We start from the raw sequence: 26,140 nt of genomic DNA, 5'->3' as shown, positions 1-26,140 counted from the left end.
GGAGTGTTTACCCCATTGCGTTAGGTGATCCTGTAGGCTAACCAACCTAGGATCCTCTTTCCCAAAATTCCCTTTGCCTAAAACTTTACTTTTCTGTATAACTTGTTCAAATTCTTTGTCTTATTATTTGAGTCGTACAATGTCCCACATGCTTTATCTGCAATTATGTGTTTCAACTACTTACTTGTTAAAATACTAATTCATAAGTATAAGTTTGGCCGGGACCCACCGTTGTAGACCGAGAAGGGTGCCTAACACCTTCCCATCGAGGTTATTTGAGCCCTTACCCTAATATCTGGTAATGCAAACTAGTTTCATGAGTTGATTACTCCAGGTTCCCTAACACACCATAATCCGTTAGGTGGCAACTCTTCAAATACCCAAATCCCAAAAGAAAATGAGTTATTACCCCCCCCCCCCCCATGAACGTCGAAACCCAGACTTTTTCCGCGGAGGAAAAAAGGGGCGCGACACCCAATTAAGTCAAAATTATCTCATCAGGGATAATAGAGGACCAGGTCCTGCGTTCCTTTCAGATACCTTAGAATTCTTTTTGCAGCTTTCAAATGAGATTCTTTAGGACATGATTGAAATCTAGCACAGAACCCAACACTAAACACAATGTTAGGTATGTTAGCTGTTAGGTACAAGAGAGATCCAGTGATACCCCGATACATAGTTTCATTTATAGGGGAACCGAGTTGGTTCATGTCTATACGAGTGGCAATAGCAATGGGGGTATCAATGGTCATTGAGCTTTCAATCTCAAACCTCTTCAGAAGCTCCTTAGTGTATTTCTGCTGACTTATCATCGTTCCCTTAGAGGTCTACTTAACTTTTAGTCCTAGGAAGAAGTTCAATTCCCCCATCATACTCATCTCAAACTCGCTTCCCATAAGCTTTGCAAACTCCTCACACAGAGAATCATTTGTTGCACCAAAAATGATGTCATCAACATAGACCTACACAATTAGCAGGTTCCTCCCTCTTTTCTTTAGAAAAAGAATGTGGTCAATTTTCTCTCTTAACAAAAACTTCTTCCTTCAAATATCCATTCAAAAATGCACTCTTAACATCCATTTGGAATAGTTTGAATACCATATGAGATGCAAAAGCAAGAATTTTAATGGCTTCCATTCTTGCAACTTGAGCAAAAGTTTCATCATAATCAATTCCTTCTTGATTATAGCCTTGGACCACCAGCCTGGATTTATTTCTTATTGTATTGCAAAACTCATCAAGCTTGTTTCTGAACAGCCACCTAGTTCTAATGGTTGTTCTATCTGAAGGTCGAGGAACCGGGTGCACACATTGTTCCTCTCTAATTGATGGAGCTCCTCTTGTATAGCAGTAATCCAATCAGCATCTTTTATTGCTTCCTTGATATTTTCAACTCAATTTGAGACAGGAAAGATGAGAAAGCAAACATGGTTCTTATCTTTGATCTAGTCTGAATCCCTGAATCCAAATGAGTGATTACGTTTTGGAGAGGATGTGAGCTTTTATGCTTCCAGTTAGACACCTGAGTCTCAGGATGTGAGGAACCAGGTTCCACCAAGTGAGACCCATTATTGGCATCAATGGAAGTGTGAGCAACCCTTTTTTGCTCTGCATCAGTAGTTCCTAGTACAGCCATCATCAACTCTATTTTCAGCTTCAGTTGATATGATAGAGGGACCAGGTTCCCCTGAATATGCTGGAAGTTCTTCTGCATCTTCTTAACTGACTCCTTGACTTGAGTCATTAGATCGGCCTTCCCATTTTTGCCATATCAATAACCTCTCTAGGGACCTCGAAATAATCTCCATCTTGATTATTCTTATCAAGTGAATCTTTCCCACTTGAGTGGTGTGATTCATCAAAGTTTACATTTACGATTTCCTCAACACATTGAGTCCTTTTGTTATAGACCTTGTATGCTTTACTTTGTGAAGAATAGCCAAGAAAGATTCCTTCATCACTTTTAGCATCAAATTTTCCCAATGCTTCCTTACCATTATTAAGAACAAAACCTTTGCATCCAAATGCTCTCAGGTATGTCAGCTTTGGTTTTCTCCCATTGAGCAGTTCATATGGGGTCTTGTTGAGGAGGGACCCGATCATGTACCTGTTAATTAGATAACAGGTAGTGTTCACTTCTTCAACCCAAAACTCTTTGGTACACCACTGTCAATTAGCATCATCCTTGTCATATCTTCAAGAGTTCTATTTTTCCTCTCTACAACACCATTTTGTTGGGGTTTTCTAAGCGCAGAAACATTATGACTTATGCCATTTTCAGCATATAATTCATCAAATTGTGCATTGTCAAACTCGGTGTCATGATCAGATCTAATGCTCACAACATTATGGCTCATCTTCACTTGAATCTGCTTCACAAAAGCAACAAAGGTTGGAAAGGTTTCATCCTTGGGTTCTGAGAAATAAGGTCCATGTGAATCTAGAATAGTCATCAACAATAACGAAGATGTACTTCTTTCCTCCACTATCGGGCATCCTCATAGGTCCACACAGATCCATATGAAGAAGATCTAGTGGCCTTGAGGTGCTCACTTCCTTCTTTGGCTTGAATGAGGACCTAAATTGCTTCCCTTTTACACTTGCATCACACACCTTGTGATCTTTGAACTTTGACTTTGTCAGCCCACAGAACCAGGTCTTTCTTGATCAACTTGTTCAATAGAGTAAAGCTTGCATGTCTTAATCTTCGATGCCATAATTCAGCATCATCATCAACGACACTAATACATATAAGATCACCATTGTTCAGAGACTCAAATTCTGCAACATAGATGTTTTAAATCTTTTTGCAACCAAAACCACTTCACAAGTTATAAGATTGGTGATAATGCAAGATTTTGACAAGAACTTCACTTTGTTTCCTTTGTTGCAGATTTGAGAGACACTCAGCAGGTTGTATTTCAAGCCATTCACATTATATACATTCTCAATTGAGTGAGTGAGTGTATTCCCAATTTTTCAACTCCTATAATGGATCCTTTTTTGCCATTTCAAAAGGACACACTCCCACCTTGCAGGGCTTTGAGTGAAAGTAAATCATATGTACTTCCAATCATGTTTTTAGAGCAGCCATTATCCATGTACCATTTTTGACTACTTCCTTTCACTACTACCTACACAAGGGAGATAGAGATTAGACTTTGGAACCCAAACAAGTTAGGGTCCCTTGTAATGAGAGAAGGGGCGAATCAAACTTCTTGTTGTCCATGCAGGCATCACATATTTCATTTTAAGAGAATCAGGATCCTTACCAATAGATATTTTCTCAAGAAAAATTTTGTTTTTCTGTTGGGACTGAAACTTTGCTATACATGAATCTTTTTAATGATCAGTATTACCATAGTGAGTGCAAAACTAGTTGTCAGGCACAGTATCATACTTGCTATGTGGGTTATAAGGCACCTTTTCTTTTTGGAACCTGATTCCTTGCCTGTTCCCCCCATTACTTTTATACAAGGAAGTGGTTGTGTTATAGGACCAGGTCCACTTCAGAGATTTATCTAAATCATTTTTAACCCTGCCTAAATCTTCCTGAAGTTGTCTATTCTTTCAAGTTCAGCACAAAGACTCAATTTTACCTTTTTGAGTTCATTTCCAAGCTTAAGGTGTACCTCACTTGCCAGTTCCTTTCTTTTTGAGGAGTTTGTGCATTTTTCCATTGAAGTTTTTAAAAGAACATTATCTTTCTTTAACTGTCTACTTTTTTCTTTAAATCCATGACTAGTACCAGCATATCATCTCTCTCATGTACTATCTCTCCGATTCTCTCAAGTAAAGCATTTTTATCTTTCTTTAACTCCTCTACTGTTTCCTTCAAATCAAGAACTACGACCAGCAAATCATCTCTCTCATGCTATATCTCTCTTATTTCCTGAGTTAAAGCATTTTTATCATTAATGAGATTGTGATAGGCATCAATTAATACATTAGCTAAGGAAACCAGCTTCTTTTGAGAATTAAGACTTCAAATTTCCTTGAACATCTAGAAAGTTTACCTCATCGTCATCATCATGTTCATCCTCATCAAAATTTGCCATCATGGCAAATATGGAGTCATATTCTGCAGCTTTGCTTTTAACGGCCATCATGGAAGTGTTTCCTTGTTCGTCATCGCCATCAGATTCACTAGAGGAATCTCTCCAAGAAGCAAGAGCTTGCTTTACAACATTATTAGTGGCATCTATTCTCTTGAATTTGCTGTCGGGGATCGGGTTCCTCTTTGTCATCTTGGCCGCATTGTGTTTGTAATGGTCCTGCTTGTGGATAGGGCAATCTTTGATGAAATGTCATGGCTTCCCGCATTTGTGATAGCAATCATAGCCTTTTGTGTATCTAGTAAAGCTACCTTTCTTAGGAATTCCTCCATTTCTACGAACCATTTTCTAAAATCTTCGTGTAAGATAGGCTGTGTCAGCATCCATCACCACTTTAGTCACTATTATCTGACTTGAGAACCAGGTTATTCTCCTTTTGAGTTCTCTCCTTTCATGATCCTTCTTCTTCTTCATTTCGTAGGTTTTCAGATTTCCAATGAGTTTGTCAATTGTCAGCTTCTGCAGATCTTTAGCTTCTGTGATAGCATTGACTTTGCTCTCCCATGAACTAGGTAACACACTAAGTATTTTTCTGACTAGTTTGTTCCTTGGGATAATCTCTCTAAAAGAGTGAAGCTCATTGATGATGGAAGTAAAGCGAGTATGCATGTTCTAAATGGACTCATCCTCCTTCAACTTGAAGAGTTCTTAGGCAGTAGTGAGCATGTCAATTTTTGACTGCTTGACTTGAGTGGTTCCTTTGTGTGCAGGTTAGAGAGCCTCCCAGATCTCCTCGGCAAATTGATAGGCCGAGATGTGGTTGTACTCCTCTGGTCCAATACCACAGACGAGGATCTTCTTTGCTCGAAGCTTTCTCGATGCTTTATGATAAACATCATTATATTCCTTCCTTGTCTTTGGAACTGTGCAGATTTGGCCGCATAATTGTCCTGAACTTCCGAAAATTTTCTTCAAATCCCCAGTGTGTTGTTCACATAGATCTAACTTGGCACCAAGAAATTTCGGGTTTTTAGGTAAAATTCTACGGGGCCTTACAGAGGGCATCCCATCATATCATTTCGACCACTATGGGCAAAATCATCAATGTATACCAGCCGATCAGGTGGTGGTGCGTATATAACGCCGTAACCTTTTCCCATATCCCATATACATATATTATACATATATACGTGTAAATAATGTCATCTGGTCATTGGTCAATGTAAATGAATGCAATGCATGATAAGTACGTCAATAAAATATCTCAGAATGTCATAAGACCATTATGCCTTTGATCAATATCATGAAATAAACTTTGTCAACTTACGTTTTTTCTGAGAACCATAAACAGATGATAGAACAATGGGACACATGGGGAATTAAGAATATAGGCATCTCTAGTATTTCTATGAATAGAGTCATTTATGAAAGTTGTGCATTTACTCGTTTCGTTTGTATCCTATGGATCATGCCAAAAAGGAAAGAAGGGATAGCCTTAACATACCTGAGCCGATTCTCTTGACAATCCCTCTAACACACGTCAATTGCGACAAAACACGTAACGGCGGATCGAAGTAGGGGAAAATCCATATGATATTTCTGAGAAAGATTGTACCGTGTTTTCATAAAATTGCATCACACGCATAATAGGATCTTGTACAAATTTCTGAAGCCTCATCCACGCTTTGTAGTCATAAGCCTTCATTTTGTGAATTTTATGATAATCTCATATGAATTTTTTTTTAATTTGAGTGGCTTTTGTTGAAGATTTCATTAATTATTTTGATGAAGCCTTCCTCCATTCCCCTTAATAAATTAGGGATGTTTCTTATTATAAGTGTGGGCCCCCTTTGTAAAATGACTTGGCCAAACATTTCCTCTAAACATGCCACCTACTTAGATGAAATAAGAGTCATAATTGTCTAAAGACTTTGCTGCCACGTTAAGGTTCCATATGCTTATCCAAAGATTTTAACTAATTGTCCACCAATTTCTTAATTAACTTGTTAATCTCCCATTAATCAATAATTAACCAATTACCCACATAACTAAGAATTATCTCAAATTACTTAAAATACTAGTTACTTTTAACACACTATACATCTTACTATCATGGTCATGTGCTACCTTGTATGGCACTAGCCCATAAATACGGGATATTGTAGCTTGGACCGTATTTTATCTCAAAATGTCAAACTTCGACGAAACTTATTTCCTTCGATTTGCTTACCCTCTCACCTTCACGAATTTACTTATCACTTGTTTGAAATAGCGTAATACTTATAATCCGAGAATAATCTCATTCCTGAACTTACGTCGATTAACTTACGACGAAACTTTAACATACAAAAATTCGGGATGCAACATCTCACTTCCGAACTTCCATCAATTTACTTATGGCGTACTTCCATGTACGAAAATGTGGGGTGTAACATTATCCCCCCTTTGAAACATTCATCCTCAAATGTTGACTGATGCACCTATCGTTATCATAACCTATAGTTCTTGCGAATACTTTAGCACTATACTGTGAATAAATCCAACGGCCAAGGTATTTCCCCCTTTAGGCCTATTTCTCACACCACGACTTGTGGTCGGAATCCTTCCAATCTCGTAATTATTGTTACCTTCTATCATGCATCCTGTAAGACTCTAACCTTGTGAGTGCGCCTGTGCGATTCTTCTCTCCTTTTTCCTCCAGTTTGTAGCCAATCTCTAGGCCTCACTTTGTAAACATATATAGATCTTGACAAGATGTCCCTCTGGGCATCTATATTTATTTTGAAGTTCTTCGCTTGGTACTTTGTTGAACTTAGGGATATTGCTATATCTTATTTCGTAGACCGGTTACCCATTCGTATGACTTTACTGCATCTAGGTAGGACATACTATACCATAACTCTCACTTCGATTTATCGTTACCGAAGTCTCTTACCAAACTCCAGGTTACTTTCGTTGCTTATCATATATGTATAAATGTAAGTCTTTTAATGCTTCCTCATTACTCATCTTAAGAATGACAGCTTGATCTCATCTCATACTGTTGAACTTTTATCTATCTATTGTTCATTCACCTTAATGTTGATCTATAAATTACCACCGGTAATTTGACCTCTTATGTCAAACTGATGTCAAGGCTCACGTCTCATCGCAGAACATTTGAAGTGATTAGACTGATCCACCTAGGGGCAATACCACGCTTCGACAACCGTATTTCATAGCATCCCAACGTGATTCATCCTATGGGGGTTATTCTAATTCCGTACAACTCATGAAATCCCCCTTTTTTTCTTTGAATCATAACTCAATCGAAGGCCCAAACGTCATCCTTTATCTATCACAATTATACCCTCATTCTACTACTAGGGCATCATTCCATCTCTTCTAAATGCTATTAGTTTTAGACTCCTTTGAGTTCATTCGGGCTATACTAAGCTTTGTATAACTTAGAGACACCATCAACTCTTCTTGTTTTCATGGGCTTAATTCTGAGGACTTATCCATTCTTGTAACCTTCTCACTCGCCCTTTCTTATCCTTACTCCTGTCTTCATAAACCTAGTCCTTTTACCATACTTTAGCTTGCGACCTACACATATCTATTTATACTACTCGCAAACTTCCTTCAACTTGCTTGCACCATTGATTTCCTTATGTTATTTTGGAACACCAAGTGAGACATTACATCGTCTTTAACTCTTCTTTACTCTCTTAACTAGACCTCTCGGTACCTCAAAACCATAGGCTGGAAGACATGCCACTAACGACGCCTCTATCATTCCTGGATACTGAATCCCAGCGCTTCTAGCCTTCTATCTGAAGTATGGACTATTCACAACCTTCTGTATTTGAGTATCTCGTACGTTGTTCACTTTTATCGAATAATTCCTTTCGTTCCTTCTCAGCTTTCTTTAAATGTAAGCAATTACTTTCCCTGGTTGTTCTACCACTTGTTGCATGAATACTTGGCTTGTCTTAGTGCCCACACATATTGGAATCCCATACAACCCATATGATCTTAAATATCACCTTTTGATTTTTTTTTCTTCTTCCCATTCATTAGCCACGACAGGTGCCACTTTCTTATGGTTTACATATGATGTTGTTGTGAGACTGTTGTTACAAGACCATTTCCTCTTTAGCTCATTATGCTTAGGCTGAAGTCTTCATTCTTATTCCCTCAGCTAGTCTTTCATTCTAGTACTCAGGGAGGACCATCTGACTCTTGTAAAGCTGCGAGCTTATTACATCGTATATTCGACGGAATATTTAATGTTCTTCCTCACCTATAATTATCCATAGTTACTTATCTCCACGCCTTTGTTATTATAGGGTTGCTTTTGAACTTAAATTTTAACTGTTTCCCAGTGGCACTTTCTTTTATTTCTGTAACACTTATACGGCACCTTTAACTACCCCAACTCCTATCTGAATATTTCTCAAGGATCACGATGTCATATCCGCAAGACTGAATTCCTCGTATTGGGTTGACTATGTTTATCTTGCACGACCTGTTGATTTGTCTGTATCCTCTTGTCTATCCATAACTAGGCTCTTCCTGAATTAACTACTAACTACTCGTTGGCCCATTCTCATATCAATATTCCGCATAATCTTTCTTGGGTTGTTTCCTTTTTCTTAACTTACCTCTCACACTGGCTCCTTATTTATCAATAACTATCAATAACATCCCGGGAAGGAATCCTTACTTCCTTTCCTTGACGCCGTGTTTGCATAATGTTCTGGAATCATAGCATATCTGTAGGATTTGAATAAGTGGAATCTCATCCCTTTCTCATTTTTATTGCATTCTTCCTTTACTATTCCATAGCTACTAGAACCACTTAATTCTGACTTAATGCCACATCACTCCATATTCCGCTCTTTAAGGGAGTAGTAAGATTTAGTGCTACGATGATCTACCTATAGATGTTTTACCTCTTCATCTTTGGCGTCTTTTCACATCATCAATGACCCTTACTCATCTTGCGGTAATCCTTCTGTACCAAGGATAACAAAATTCCTTATTCACAAGGGATACACCTAGTGTAACTGGCACATACAGTCCATTAAGCTTAACTTTGATCACATTGCTTGCTTTAGGGAAGCGTCTTTCTGAATGACCATTCTCTGAATTTCTCATGAATCTTCTTCTGCTGTCCATTCTATTATCGCCGGAGCGTAATTTGAAATTTTAATGATGCCGACCATTATCAAATCACTCAGTCCCTAATTCATGTTTAGTTTATCTTGTTCACCAGCCCATATTGATTTCTATTATTCTGGGGTCTAACTTTTCCTTCTGGTAGTTGCGTCGGAGTCACGGACTTATTTCTTAAAATGAATATATGACTTTATGGCCTATACTCTTTTGTTTCCTCAAGGCCTGTCACCTCTCATATTTTCCTTCACTTGACTATAGACACTATAATACTGTCATCTTTTTGATCTACCGTTGTCATCCTTGTATCACATCTTACTCATAATGCTTCATTAACTCTCTTTTTTTCTTGCTAATATTTCTATCTATCACTTTATTCTGAAAACTTCAACAAGACATTCTTTTGCTTTTAGCTCCCCTTGCTCCATCTACTAGCACTTCGGATTGCCTAACATTCTCTCTCTACTAGGGACGGGAGCCAAACTAAGGTAATTTTTTATCCCTTCCAGGATTCCAATGCCTGTCTTTGTAATTTTTTTTTTTGAACATTCTAGTATTCATATCTAGTTGTACTATTCCAGAGTGCACCATCTGGGTGTCTCACAAGGAGATCAATTACCACATTGTCGCTATCCTTCGGAAGTATCACTAATGCTAACAATCCATGCACGGTTTTGGGTTACTCTAACCCCAACTTGATCTCGATATCCCATCCTTCTCTTAAACTATATCGTTCAGCTCCCATAGGGCATAATTGAGATGGGTGTGATCAATTGTATATATCTACGTTACTATTGAAAATAACTCAGAATGCTTATATTTCTCTACTTGAATTGTAATTACTGTTAATCTTCATTAGCCGGGTACCTCGTACCCTTTTTCACCTTGCTTCTTTTACTTGTTGAAACTTGTGTCTACCTTCAGATTCTCTTATTCTTTTTTATCGTAAGAGTGGATAGATATTCTTGCCTTAGGGATCCTTATCAAGAAGCTTACACATCTTAGTACACACATGATCTACTGAAGACCTTACATTAACTCATCATATGCATGATGCAAAATCGAGTTCCTCTTACTCAACACTTCCACAGCCGCATTCAATTCCTTACCAACAATCTTACTAGATGTAGGCATCGTTGTATTATGAATAAGATGGTGTTTATGAAATTGAGTTCTTACAACTGAGCTCTACCACACGATCTAGAGTAAAAAGAAAGAGTGACCGTCCTAAATGCCATGTATCCTCCTGCTTATAAGTGTGGTGCACAACACACCCATAAATAATATTATACTAGACACGGCTTGAAGACTCCCTAGGACAAGACTACTCTGATACCACATTTATCACGACCCAAAATGATGGGCCGCGACGGGCACCCGGTACCTTACTCAACCGAGTACCAACTTAACGTATCATTGTTTACCGTGAAAATGGTAATTACAATTAAATTTGATTATAGGACTCTAAAAATACGTGATCTATTTTTATGCCGGTTGTTAGGCAGTTGATGCTATATTTGTGAGACTTAGAATCAAAATAGGAGTTAAGGATGAAATGATAATCAAACCGATAGGTAGACAATCGAGGGCGTCGAGCTTGTCGATCCGGGGCCTCGAGGTCGATTCCGGGGCTCGACCATAAGCTATCGAAGGTAGTTGAGGTATGACTAATAGTTATGATGAAATCATAAAAGGCTCTTTATGGCCAATGATAAGCAATAAATGATGAACAATAATGAAGACAATAAATGAGAGCAACAATATCAAGAAAAATATATAAGAGAGCAGAGAGAATGTTATTTTATATTTCTTATGGAGCAGCTGAAGCAACAGATCCTTTGCAAAATGACAAGGACTCCCTTTATATAGGAGGGAAATCCCCACATAGTACAAAATACATTAATTACATAGATATGGGGATGGGACGGCTGAATGACGCCCTGATTTGGGTTCAGAGCAGCCCGCTAGACTGTGTCAGCCCTAGCCGTGTGCCTTGGGAACTCCCCATTTCTAACATTACCGTGATCATTACTATACTGAGGTCGAGCGTCGACGTCTCTCGAGAGAGGGCACTCGGCCGTGCCCTGGAGCCTTCGAGGTGATCTTCCGAAGTGCCTTAATGGCGAGGAATTGGACCTTCCGATTTTACCGTATACAGATTGTCCCCGCATTTCTTGGAGAGGAGTGATAAGAAACGATTTTCACATCCAACTCTTTGGACTTTCCGCGATGACATTATATCGATGATATTATCTTATGATGTAAGCCTTCACGATAACCGGGACATCCCATGGACTTGTCTTTTCAGCGTCATTCAATGCGCTGCCGATTCCCATTCTTCAAAGCGATAGTGTCGCCATTGACTCGGTTTTCAATAACGCATTGATTGCGTCTGCCGATCCGTCTTTCAAAGGCATTGATGGCATCGTTGGCTATATTAACACCCCTTATAAATGGGGGCCTTCCGGCACTATCTCCCTATCCAAGTGCCTTTCAACCTCTTTTCATCCCTTTCTCCCCACTGTTCTCCTCCGTTACTACCCATCATGTTTAGGGTCTGTGGCCTTAAGGTTGTATGGCGGCGTTCTCATCGGCCACGCCATGGCCTTTTGCCTGGGCTTTCCTTTGCCGAGCGAGATTACATTGTCTTGTCGATGTTGTTGTTGTTGTTGCGGTTGTTATTGCTATCGTCATTGGTTCAAGGTAATGAGATAGGGGGGCAGACTTCTTCCGACTTAGGGAGACATTTGGACCCTTACACCATTTCTCGGGAGAGCGTTCGGAATATACACCGCTGCTCACTCTCCTACCCTGGCCTGGTGTGGCACTTCATCCCCTGGGTTTTCGAAGGGATAAAATAGCACGACCGGTCGTTAAACTTGCACGACACTATGTCATAGAAGGTTGACTTGGAGCGGCCGTGCAAGTAGGGTTGGTGCCGAATCTTCATCCTTTCGCTCCGGCGGGCTATGTCTCTTTTCTCTTCTTCTTCCGCCTCACTTTCATCTTCTTCCTCTCCTTATTTTCCTCTTTTTCATCTTCACCCTCGGAGACATTACTCTGGAGGACCGAGATGAGGCCCCAGAGGAGGTGGCGGTCAAAGACATTGCCGCCGAGGATGCATGCCCGAGGAGATGACGCTCGAAGATGCGGCTGCCTAGGAAGCACCTTTGGGAGTGGGCTAGGCTCTAGGCTTTTACTATACGTGTACCTTTTTGCTTAAGTCCGAGCTGCTTCACCGAGAGGCCAGACTTCGGAAAGCTTTGGACGAGGAGAAATCGCTTAGGCGCCTTTGCGAATAAAAGGAAAACGAGCTGGCATGCTTACAGTATGAGGCGAGTCGGAGCTTGAATTACGAGAGCTATTTGAAGGATCAGGTAGTTTTTGTTCTAACTGAGCGTGTGTTATTTCTTCTAGCTCCTGAGGCTAGTGTTTTTGTTTATTTCAGTTGCAGAAAAAGGCGGAGGACCTGGAGCACCTTTGGAACGAGGTTTGCCGAACCAAGCGCGAATATGATGAGTTGAAAGCTCAGGCGGGCACTCAGGCTTTAGCGGAGTAGGGTGTTCTGGGCAAAGTCTCCGCCCTTGAGGCTAAACTTTGCTTAGCTTGTGACAATGCTTTGTTTCAAACAGATGTGATCACGAATCTCGAGCCCGAGCTTTTGAAGGTCAGGGCTGAGATCGTTGATGCCCGGGCTGAAGCCGCGATGAGTCGAACTAAGGCCGACCAGGAGATGGCGATCTATTTGAAGGATGTCGCCGATGCTCAAGCTGAGCTGCGAAAGGCCCTCGATCGTGAAGGCACTATCAAGGAGTATGCTCGTTGCAAGTCTCGAAGAAAGACTCTCAAGGAGATCCGCGCTAGGGGTTTTGTCCTCTCGGAAGAGTTGGCGCGAGCGAGGGCGGAGGAGCGTGATGCTCGGTTACTTCTGTCTGGCACCGACGATAGCGAATATGAGGCCGATGGGCCATAGCCCTCAGAAGGGGGGGAGTAGATTCTGCCATCTATATGTAGCGTTTTCAAAACATGTTTTGTAAATGGAGATTGCATTTTTTCTTATATGTGTATAAAGACAATCTTGTGGCTTTACTTCTTCTATATTCCCCTCTGTCTCGAATTTGGTCGAGCGAACTGGTCTTTTTAGTCGATAGGAATCCTTGGTTTCGCGATATGTCCCTGAGGCTCATCGGGCTGGCCCGTAGGTTTTCATGTACTCGGCCGGTGCGAGCCTTTAGTATAAGCTGGCGTTTGATCTCCTATGCTCTTTAAAAACCTTTTAATCAACTGTTTTGGGTTGAGCCTCCGAGTTGGGTCTCGACTCGAGCTCATTTGACCCTCAAGTTTTTGTATTTGCATGGGCTGGCGATAATAGCTCTTATGCCTCGGGTCGAACTGACCTTTTAGTGCAAGCTGGCGACAATGGCTCTTACGTTTTTTGCCCTGGGGCATTTTCAGTTAACTGTTTTGGGTTCAATCTCCGAATCGGGTTTCGACTCGAGCTCATTCAACCCTCAAGTTTTGTATTTGTGCGGGCTGGTGACAATGGCTCTTACGCCTTGGGTCGAAGCGACTTTTCATGTAGGCTGGCGACAATGGCTCTTACGCCTTGGGTCGAAGCGACCTTTTATGTGGGCTGGCGATAATGGCTCTTACGCCTTACGTCGAAACGACCTTTTTATTGGATTTTTCCCTCGTTAAGGTCTTTTTGAAATAATTTTTGCCCGGCTCTTCGACAGTTCGGGAAGAACCTCGATTACGAGCCGTTTTATGGCGATGATCGAGCACTTCGGGAGGTTTGGCTCTGGGGCTGAGTATCTCGAAGCTTGTGATTTGGAGCTGACATGGTCGAAAATCTTTTGCCTATGTCGAGGGTAACCTGTTTAATCGGTTCTTTATGAAGTAGATTCGAAGTAATTGAAGGCCTGTGATTTTGTAGCGATGGTCGGGCGTCCCCGAGTCGCGTTAGTTTGGCTGGTACAGCCTTATGACCGTAGTCATTTGTGCTTGGCCGGAGCCATATTTGATCCCGAGTGAAGTAGTTTGGGCGTCTATATCAAGGGTATGCCTTTTAGGGGTCCTACAAGTTCGATATATAGCCTAAACTTTGAGATCGGGTTTATGCCTTTAGCGAGGTCTTACAAAATTTTCATGCCTTTGAGGTCTTACAGTTTTTGCCACTTGGTACAAGTGCGGTTCATGCCTTGCTTGAGGTCTTATAGATGTTGTTGCTGCCTTATGTAGGTCTTACGAGACCGAGTCTACCCGCTCGGGGTCTTACGGCCTCGGGTTTTTTAATGAATGGTGATTGGCGACAGTCCCCGAGTCATCGAGGGTCTTTCGGCTCGGGAACCATTGCGATAGAGATGACGATTTGACTACAGTCCCTGAGATAATCGAGGATTTCTCGGCTCAGGAGCCATTACTTGCAAACTTGGTGCTGCCTCGTTCGAGGGCTTACGATTCCGAAGTCTCCGGACCGGAGTTCATATGGCTTTGAGTTTTAACGTCGCCAGTCCCCGAGTGTTCTGGGTATTTCCGACCTTGGAGATGTTTTGTTATTTTCATGCTGCCCCGTTGAGGGCTTATGAGTTTGGAGTCCTGACCCGGAGGTCCTTCAGGTGTTGGATTGTTGACGCCAGTCCTTGAGCGTTTGGGACGTTTCTGGCAGAGGAGCCGTTTTTGCAAAGAATACCGATTTTTTTTTACGCATGAAATGCTTTGATGTAAAGCATTCTTCAATCACTTGGTACAAGTATACATGCCTTTGCTGTTAGGAGCTTGGTTGTTCTATGCGGACACGGTTCGTTTGACCGTTTAGTTCGGTACATTATTTTCCTATCGGAACCCTATTCGGCATGTCTTAGCTTCTCTGAGAAGGTGATCTTCCGGGGGGATGCCCCCTAGTATTCGAGGTTGATTGCAAAAGAAGCCGTCAATACTTATTGAGTTTCCTTTAGGTAGCATATAGGTGTTGCCTCGTTAAAAACCTTGCCGGCAGAACCCTTTTTGGGATGAAAACCCGCTCGAAGGAAAAGAGTGCAATGCATGCTTTTGAAACCTAAGGACTTCGAGTTGGAGAGTGCTTTGGCCGTTTTGATCGAATACCTGCGTTTAGGTCAGCATAGAATGTAATTTAAAAAGAAAAGAGACGGTCATACCTTAGTGTGGAATGTGTCGGTGATGTTTCGAGGTCCGATATGTCCTAGTCGATTGTTACGAGGACGCGGTACGGTCCTCTGCTTTGTTTAATCGGGCTTAATCGAAGACGTAGTTTAGTTACACTTTGGCTCCTTTGTGAGTGGAGGTATTGGTGCCGGTGCCACATCGTGTACCGCGAACATTTACCTCGACACATGCTGTTCCCCGTAGACGGTTTTAATCCTATCCTTTGTCGGGAATTTCATCATTTCGTGGAGGGTGGACGGTACCGCTCTCATGCAATGTATCCACGGCCTCCCGAACAAGGCGTTGTACCTCATGTCTCCTTCAATAACATGGAATTTGACATTTTGGGTTATGCCGGCCACGTTGACTGGGAGGGTGATTTCTCCTTTCGTTGTTTCACTCGCCATGTTGAATCCGTTGAGGACTCGAGTGGCGGGCAGGATTTGGTCAAGCAGTCCGAGCTGCTCTATTACCCTCGACCTGATAATGTTGGCCGAGCTACCTGGATCATGAGTACACATTTTATTTGAAATGTATTTACGAGGAAAGAGATTACCAGTGCGTCATTGTGAGGTTGAGACAAGGTCTCTGTGTCCTATCGCTGAATGTGAGGGCGTCTTCGGGTATGTACCCTCGGGTTCACTTTTCTCTGGTGATGGATATTTTCGTTCTTCTCATCACGGGTTCTTGTGGAGCATCGATGCCTCCCAAGATCATGTGGATAACATGCTGCGCTCATTCGTTTCATTTTTCTTGGCCGCCTCTCTTTCCTGGAACTAACTTTTGGCCCGATCACTTAAGAATTCTCGGAGGTGACCTTTATTGAGTAGTCTGGCAACTTCTTCTCGGAGCTGGTGGCAATCCTCGGTCTTGTGGCCATGTGTGTTGTGAAACTCACACATTAAGTTATGATTCCTTTGCGAAGGATCCGATTGCACAGGCCTTGGCCACTTGGCATCTCTGATTTTGCTGATGGCGAACACGATGTTTGATACATCGACGTTGAAGTTGTATTATGACAAGTGAGGTGCCTCTGCTGGCTCCGTATGCCTATTAAACCTGGTACTGTTGATGATTCCCTGAGGATTCTGTCCTTGGTCTATCCTTCGATCGTTGTGGGGTATGTTGCGCCTCGGGGCGTTCCTCCTATCTTCGATGTATGGCTGATATCTTTCTTTGTTTGGCTTCGACTCCTTTGTCAGGAGTCTGCTTGGGTATACCGAGCCCGAGGGGGGCCCCCAGCTGGTCGTCCTCGACCCTGATTTTCGATTGGTACGTCGTATGAACATCCGACCAAGTCACGGTCGGATACTCGACTAGGTTCTGCTTCAGCTGTTTCGAAGCCACCGAGCTTCGTTCGTTCAGACCTTAAGTAAAGGCCTGCACCACCCAGTCGTCAGAGACCGGTGGTAGTTCCATTCGTTCTATTTGGAAGCGAGATACAAAATCTCGCAGCATCTCATTATCTCTTTGTTTAATCTTGAAGACGTCGGATTTCCTTGTTGTTACTTTGATGGCGCCAGCATGTGCCTTAATGAAAGAATCCGCTAACATGGCAAATGAATCTATCGAGTTTGGGGCCAGGTTGTGATACCACATCATTGCCCCTTTAGAGAGCGTTTCCCCGAACTTTTTTAGCAGGACGGACTCGATCTCGTCGTCCCTTAGGTCGTTGCCCTTTACTGCACAAGTGTACGCGGTGACATGCTCATTGGGGTCTGACGTTCCGTTATACTTTGGGAGGTCGGGCATTCTGAATTTCTTTGGAATGGGCTTCGGGGCCGCTTCCTATGGGAACGGCTTCTGTACGAACTTCTTTGAATCCACACCTTTCAAGATCGGGGGCGCTCCTAGAATTTGGTCGACCCTGGAGTTGTAAGTCTCGACCTTCTTATCGTTGGCTTCTATCATTTTCTCGCCCGATTCGATCCTTCTGGTGAGGTCCTCGAGCATCTTTACGATGACGGGATCGGCCATCGACCCATTATTACTCGACCTCTCCGGTACCTGTTCGGCCAGGGGAGCTGTCCCTGGTGCTACTGTGCTAGGAGGTTTCTGGTGGCTTTGTAGCTGAGCGATAGCCAACTGTTGTGCCTGCAACATTTCAAAAATAACATTAAGGCTAACCTCCCGTTCTTCCCGAGCTGGAGTTTTCTGGGCTTCTTGTTGGTCGCCTTGGTGTATGCTCCTGTTAGTGTGGGAGATTATTTTGACGTGTTGAGCGTCGCGCGAGACTTCGTCCACCGGAATTGGTCCTGGTGCATTCTCAAGGTTTTGTGGTGGCTTACCAACACCTGGAACGGCCACACCATTCTCTCCGTGGTTCTCAAGGTTATTGTTTACTGAATCAGACATTCCGACTTGAAATCAAAGATCTTTGGACAAGAAAAAGCGTGAAAGATAACTTGCGTTGTGTAATGGAACCGGCAAGAAAATAATCACTATTATTTTTAGCTCCACGGTGAGCGCCAAACTGTTTACCGTGAAAATGGTAATTATAATTAAATTTGATTATGGGACTATAAAAATGCGTGATCTATTTTTATGCCGGTTGTTAAGCAGTTGATATTACGTTTGTGAGACTTAGAAGCGAAATAGGAGTTAAGGATGAAATGATAATCAAACCGATAGGTAGATAATCAGGGGCCTCGAGCTTGTCGATCCGGGGCCTCGAGGTCAATTCCGGAGCTCGACCGTAAGCTATCGAATGTAGTCGAGGTATGACTAACAGTTATGATGAAAAAGGCTCTTTATCTTCACTGATAAGCAATAAATGATGAACAATAATGAAGATAATAAATGAGAGCAATAATATCAAGAACAATATATAAGAGAGCAGAGAGAATGTTGTTTTATATTTCTTATGGAGCAACAGAAGCAACGGATCCTTTACAAAATGAAAAGGACTCACTTTATATAGGAGGGAAATCCCCACATAGTACAAAATACATTAATTACATAGATATGGGGATGGGACGGCTGAATGACGCCCTGATTTGGGTTCAGAGCAGCCCGCTAGACTGTGTCAGCCCTAGTCGTGTGCTTTGGGAACTCCCCATTTCTACCATTACCGTGATCATTACTATACTGAGGTCGAGCATCGACGTCCCTCGAGAGAGGGCACTCGGCCATGACCCTTCGAGGTGATCTTCCGAAGTGCCTTAATGGCGAGGAATTGGACCTTTCGATTTCACCGTATACAATCTTTCATATCATTCTATCATAGGTAAATCAACCGAAGTAAAGCATGAGGGAATACAAACTTATACATATGCCATACTGGCCTATACCAAAATGATCACTCGTACACTGAACATAGGCCGACAAGGACGTACAATCTTTCACGTACACGACATATGTCTACAAGCCTCTAAGAGTACATAAATGTCATAAAGGTCGGGACAGGGCCCCACCTTACTAATCAATAAATGTCCTAATCATACTTACCACATAAGCAACTCCGGAGCAAATGGATCGCACCAACACCTTCCGTAGAGCTGATAGCCTACTTGGAGGACTCTCAACCTGTCTAACGAGACTTGCGGGCATAAAACGCAACGTCCCCAGGCAAAAACGGACGTCAGTACAAATGATGTACCAAGTATGTAAGGAATGAATATCAATAAACAATAGACATGGGAGAAACATGGAGTAAAAGACTCAACCTGTAAGTCTAGATAACTCTTTAAATCAAGAAATACTTATAATGTCATGCATATGCGTATGAATGTCATGTCGTGCATAGGTACATGTGTTCATAACATCATCAAGCCTCTGAGGGCATCCCATCATATCATCTCGGCCATTGTGGGCAAAATCATCAACGTTTACCAGCTGATCAGGTGTGGTGTGTATATAATGCCGTAACTTTTTCCCATAAGCGTATATACGCGTATTTAACGTCATTTGTTCATGGGTCAATGTAAATGAATGCAATGCATGAGAAGTACGTCAATAAAAATTTTCTGAATGTCATAAGACCATTATGCCTTTGATTAATATCATGAAATAAACTTTATCAACTAATGTATTTTCTGATACCCATGAACAGATGATAGAACAATAGGACACAAGGGGAATTAAGAACATAGGCATCTCTAGTATTTCTATGGATAAAGTCATTTATGAAAGTTGTGCATTTGCTCGTTTCATTTGTATGTATGGATCATGCCAAAAAGGAAAGAATAGATAGCCTTAACAAACCTGAACTGATTCTCTTGACAATCTCTCTAACACACGTCAATTGCGACAAAATACGTGACTGCGGATCGAAGTAGCGGAAAATCCGCATGATATTCGTGAGAAAGATTGTACCGTGTTTTCATAAAATTGCATCTCACGCATAATAGGATCTTGTACAAATTTTCTGAAGCCTCATCCGCACTGTGTAGTCATAAGCCTTCATTTTGTGAATTTTATCATAATCTCATATGATTTTTTTTTTGAGAAGTCTTTCATGGTTTTTGTTGAAGATTTCTTTCTTTATTTTGATGAAGCCTTCCTCCATTCCCCGTAATAAATTAGGGATGTTTCTTATTATAGGTGTGGGGCCCCTTTGTAAGATGACTTGGCCAAATATTTTCTCTAAACATGGCACCTACTAAGATGAAATAAGAGTCATAATTGTCTAATGACTTTGCTGCCACATTAAGGTTCCATAAGCTTATTCAAAGATTTTAACTAATTGTCCACCAATTTCTTAATCAACTTGTTAATCTCCCATTAACCAATAATTAACCAATTACCCACATATTTAAGAATTATCTCAAATTACTTAAAATACTATTTACTTTTAACACACTTTATACATCTTACTATCATGGTCATGTGGTACCTTGTATGGCACCAGCCCATTAATACAGGGTATTGTAGCTTGGACCGTATTTTATCTCAAAATGTCAAACTTCGACGAAACTCATTTCCTTCGATTCGCTTACCCTCTCGCCTTCATGAAATTACTTATCACTTGTTTGAAATAGTGTAATACTTATAATATCGAAATAATTTCATTCCCGGGCTTACGTCGATTAACTTATGACAAAACTTTAACATACGAAAAGGCGGGATGTAACATCTCATTTACGAGCTTTCATCAATTTACTTATGGCGTACTTCCATGTACAAAAATGCGGGGTGTAACAGCAGCAGCTTTAACAATTGTAAGAGTTGACTTGTACTGTGACCGGAGGAATTGATATCTATTTGTTCCCTATGTTGTTCCTTTAACTGATTTCATTGAAACTTGTGCCAGACATTTGATTTGTTGTTCTGAACGCGGAGAGGCTAGTTGTATCAGGTTCCCTAACGGGTCTCTTATGAAGTTTGTTAAATCATCAAAATAAAAGACGCATAACTTATCAATACCTTACATGACACGCCGTAAATATAGTGCCTCCAAATCTTCAGTGCATGAACAATGACTACCAACTCCAAATCGTGCATTGGTAGTTCTTCTTATGGGGCTTCAGTTGACGCAATACATAAGCAATCATCTACCCTCCTGCATCAGCACACACCCAATGACAATCCGTGAGGAATCGTAATAGACTGTATAAGAATCCGATGCTGAAGGCAAAATCGGAACTTGAGTTGTAGTCAAGGCAGTCTTGAGCTTCTGAAAGCTTTCATCAAGATCGTCAAACCACCTGAATGGGGCAACCTTCTGGGTAAATATAGTAAGGGGTGCTTCTATAGATGAAAACCCCTCCAAAAAACGACGGTAATACCCAGCCAAGCCTCAAAAACCCTGGATCTTAGTAGCGGTAAAAGGTTGGGTCCAACTCTAAACTACCTCAATCTTCTTTGGATCCACCTTAATCCCCTCACTAGACAACACGTGGCCCAAGAATGCCACCGAATCTAGCCACAACTCTCACGTGGAGAATTTAGCATATAGCTTTTTCTCCCTCAAAGTCTGGAGCACGATCCTCAAGTGCTGCTCATGATCCTCCCAGCTGCGAGAATACACCAATATATCATCAATGAATATGATAAAGAAGGAATCAAGATACGGTTGGAACACGTTGTTCATCAAGTGCATAAAGGTTGTTGGGGTATTGGTCGGCCCAAAAGACATCACCAGAAACTCATAGTGACCATAGCAGGTTCTGAAAGCCGTCTTCAAAACATCTGAAGCTCGTATCTTCAACTAATGGTACCTCGATCTCAAATCAATCTTCGAGAATACGCTAGCACCCTGAAGCTGATCAAATAAATCATCAATACGCAGTAGTGGGTACTTGTTCTTGATAGTAACCTTGTTCAGCTTCCTGTAGTCGATACACATCCTCATGGAACCGTCTTTCTTCCTAAATGGAACTGGAGCACCCCAAGTGAAACACTCAGCTGATGAAACCCTTATCAAGTAACTACTGAAGATGTTCCTTTTCCTTCAACTCCATTGGTGTCATACGATATGGTGGAATAGAATAGGCTAAGTGCCCGGGACCAAATCATTAACCCTATCAGATGGCATGCCCGGTAGGTTTACTGGAAACACATCTGGAAACTCTCTTACTACTGAAACTAACTCAATAGTAGGAGTATCAGCACTAACATTCCTCACAAAGGTTAAGTATGCCAAGCACCCCTTCTCAACCACCCCGTGTGCCTTTTGGAAATACACCGCCCTACTACGAACATGGCGCAATGAACCTTTCCAATCCAACCTCGACAACCCCGGCATAGCCAACATCACGGTCTTGGCATTACAATCAAGAATAGGGTGATATGGTAACAACCAATCCATGCCCAAAATCACATCAAAATCTACCATATTGAGTAACAGAAGGTCAACCCTAGTCTCATAACCCCTGATAGTGACCAAACACGAATAATAGACACAGTCTACCACAATAGAATCCGCAACAGGATTAGAGACATAAACAGGAGTACTCAAAGAATCATGAGACATATCCAAATATGAAGCAAAATAGGATGACACATACCAATAAGTGGAACCCAGAACAAATAAAACTGATGCATCTCTATGACAGACCGGAACAATACCTATGATGACAACATCTGATCCAGCAGCATCGGTCTTACTAGGTAAAGCATAACAACGGGACTGGCCTCCCCCTCCAGAACTTATTCTACCCACTTGTCCTCCACCCCTAGCTGGTTGTATAGGTGGAGTAGCAATTGGAGTAGAAACCACAGCCTGAGTACTATGCAAAGATCCACCCCTCCTAATCTAGAACAATCTCTCACCATATGCGTAGTATCACCACACTCAAAACAACCCCTTTGCGGACGTGGCTGCTGGTACTGAGTTTGACCTGGATGGCTAGAATAGCCGTTGTAGGAACCCTGTACAGGAGGTGCACTAGAAGATGGCCATCCAAAATGGGTACTCTGAGGCCCCTAAATAGTTGGAGCACTGTGAGTAGCTTGAATTGCAGAATGGAGTGGTCAAATAATAAAACCACAGCCGTGACGAGCTAAAACTGCATAATGAGAACACCTAAATCCTCCAAAATCTCGAGGCCTCTTGGCCTCCCAATCCCTTCCTCCTAGTTGCGCATACGCTCCAATCTCCTAGAGATATCCACAACTTGTTGAAATAGAGTATCAGTCTCCAACTCCCGTGCCATCCCAAATCGAAGACCGTAACTAATTCCCTCAATAAATCTGCGGAGCCTCTCTCTAATAGTAGGAAACAAGGCAGGTGCATGGCGAGATAACTCACTGAACCACATAACATACTCGGTCACAATCATAGTCCCCTGGTGCAACTACTCGAACTCGATGCGCAATGCATCATTGAGGGTCTTTAGAACGAACTCCCTCAAAAATAGATCAGTGAACTGAACCCAAGTAAGTAGCGTTGCATCAGCTAACCTACTCCCCTCATAAGCTTGCCGCCATCTATATGCCGACCCCATCAGCTTGAAAGTAGTAAGGTCGATCTCGCTCACCTCCATAATGCCCATAGTGCGCAAAATATGGTGACACTAGTTTAGAAAACCTTGTGCATCCTAAGAAGTCGCGCAAATGAAAGTAGGAGGATAAAACTTCTTGAGCCACTCAAGCCTCTCCTGGTCCTCCTCTGATACCACTAGCCCGACCTCAGGCTGAACTGGAATCACGGGTTGCACCGGCATAACACCCGGAGCCTGGTCAATATTAACCCGTTGCTCTAGAGTACAGGCGGTGGGAGTCTGAGCTCCTCCCCCAGCCTGAGAAGTAGCTGGTGCAAATGAGATCAATTCCGCCTGAACTAAGGTATCGAACATGCTCAAGAAGTGTGCCAAAGTCTCCTGAAGTCCATGAGTAGCAACAGGTGCCCAGGTGCCTGCTCCCCAATCAGAGCTACTGGTGGCTCCTCCGCTGATACTCTGGCAGGTGCTCAAGCTGAAGCACGTACCCCTCCTTGTCCTCTACCTCGACCCCGACCTCTTGCGGCTCTAGTAGGGGGTATGGGTGTCTACTCAGATAGTTCAATACCGCATATACTCACCATCTGTGAGTGAATAAAAAGACAAAAACTCAAACTCCGAAATCAATAAATCCGCACAACACGGAATGAAAGAAGTGGAATTTCCTAATAGTTCTATTGCCTCTCGAAGATAAGTACAGACGTCTCCGTACCAATCTGCAAGACTCTACTAAACTTGATTATGACTCGTAGAACCTGTGAGCCTAGAGCTCTGATACCAGTGGGCGTTTGGGCATAAGAATTGTAAAATTCCAAAAAAGGGTGAAAAAAAATTTCAAGTAAAAATGGTACTTGAAATTTGGAGTTGTGTTTGGACATGAATATAATTTTGGGTTGTTTTTGAAGTTTTGTGAGTGATTTGAGTAAATATTTTGGAAAACAGGTGTTTGGAGTTTTTCAAATTTTCGAAATGCATCTTCAAGTGAAAATTGGAAACTTTATGAACAAACACTGATTTCGAAAAATGTGAAATTTTTTTTGAAAAAAGGAAAAAATTTCTTATGTCCAAAAAACTATTTTTCAAAATTTTCACTCAAATCACTCACAAAATTTCAAAAACGACCCAAAATTATATTCATGTCCAAACATAACTCTAAATTTCAAATACCATTTTCGCTTGAAAAAAATTTTCCCTATTTTGGAATTTTACAATTCTTATGTCCAAACACCCACCAAATTGTCATGATCCAAAATCCACCTTGAGGATCGTGATGGTACCTAGTTCCTAAGACTAGTTAAGCCTAGCACATAACAAGATCAATAGAAAATACCAACTTAAATATTAAAGAAAGGGCGAAGAGTGCCATAATATAATCAATAGCGGAATGCCATAATCATAAATCCCAAAACCCGGTAATATTGAGTCATAAGCTCTACAAGAAGTACATAAGTGTACATAACTATTTGGAATACATAAACAGTAATAAAACAACTACAGAGGGTGACTCCGAGGCCTACAAGGGCATCAGGTATATCTTAAAGTCTCCACAGGAACTCGAATCAATCCACTAATGACCGACATGCTCTGAGGTACTTGGATTTGCACAAAAATATATAGAAGCATAGTATGAGTACACCACAATCGATACCCAATAAGTATCAAGACTAACCCCGTTGAAGTAGTGTTGAAGTTCAAGTTAAGACACTCACTAGTTAAATAACCTATGCAGAATATCAATATAAAACTAATAATGGAAAGCATAGAAAATAAATAAAAACAAAGAATAAAGAATGTGATAACATAACAAATTAATCAATAACTCGTAAAAACAATAAGTGAAATCATTTATGGAAATCAATGACATGTTCAACTCACCAACCCGGTCCAACAGAAAAATAACAACAAGAATCACCCTGAAACACCACATAACATAATCACAAATCACACTTATGATGTTGTGTAATATTCACATTTAAAAACATTTTCCCTAAATAGCTTCACGCACATAAGCCCCCTTATCTCACCACGTGCGCCTCACAATGAAGTATTTCTCCTTACTACTAACACGCGCATAAGCCCCCTTATCTCGCCGTATGCGCATTAATATACACACCACCCTTATGTCGCCGCATGCGCATCTCAATCACAATACAACAATAACAATCACCCCACACAACACGTACACATGTGCTACCATATCACCACATCAACAACACAAATATCGTAACAAGATATATCGCACGACTCAACAACAATATGTACATGAATTATGACAGTAATATAATGGTGCGGAGAGTGAAGATAAAAGCATGTTTTATATGACAAACAATTTCAAATCGAGGCATATTAATAACCTAAGGTCTAATCCGGTCACAACCAACACATACGACCGTGTACACACTCGTCATCTCATATACACATCGTTTCACAAAGCACAAATATTGCAAATTAGACCAGATCCTTAGGGAAAATTCCTCCATACAAAGTTAGGCAAGAAACTTACCTCAAATAAGTTAAATCACTACTCTAAGAAGCCCTTCCCGCGCAAATCAACCTCCGAACGGCACAAATCTAGCCAAAATAACTTAATAATATCAATAAAAGCTATAGAAAACACACTCAAAAGATAAAGCTACGATCTTGGTTTAATTATGCAAAGTCAACCCCAGGCTCGTATCTCCGAACCCAACAAAACTCACAAATTCCGAACACAGTCCAATACGAATCCAAGTATATGTGTTTCATCCAAATCCAGCCTCAAATCGACCCCCAAGTCATCAATTTTTATATTAGAAACGTTTTACTAAAACTCCCAATTTCTCCAATTTGATTCATCGAACAATCACCAAATTCAAGGTTGGAATCATGAAATATAAATAA

Source organism: Nicotiana attenuata, chromosome 6 (assembly GCF_001879085.1).
Source record: "Nicotiana attenuata strain UT chromosome 6, NIATTr2, whole genome shotgun sequence".
Lineage (NCBI taxonomy): Eukaryota > Viridiplantae > Streptophyta > Magnoliopsida > Solanales > Solanaceae > Nicotiana > Nicotiana attenuata.
Note: the sequence above shows the minus strand (reverse complement) of the source record.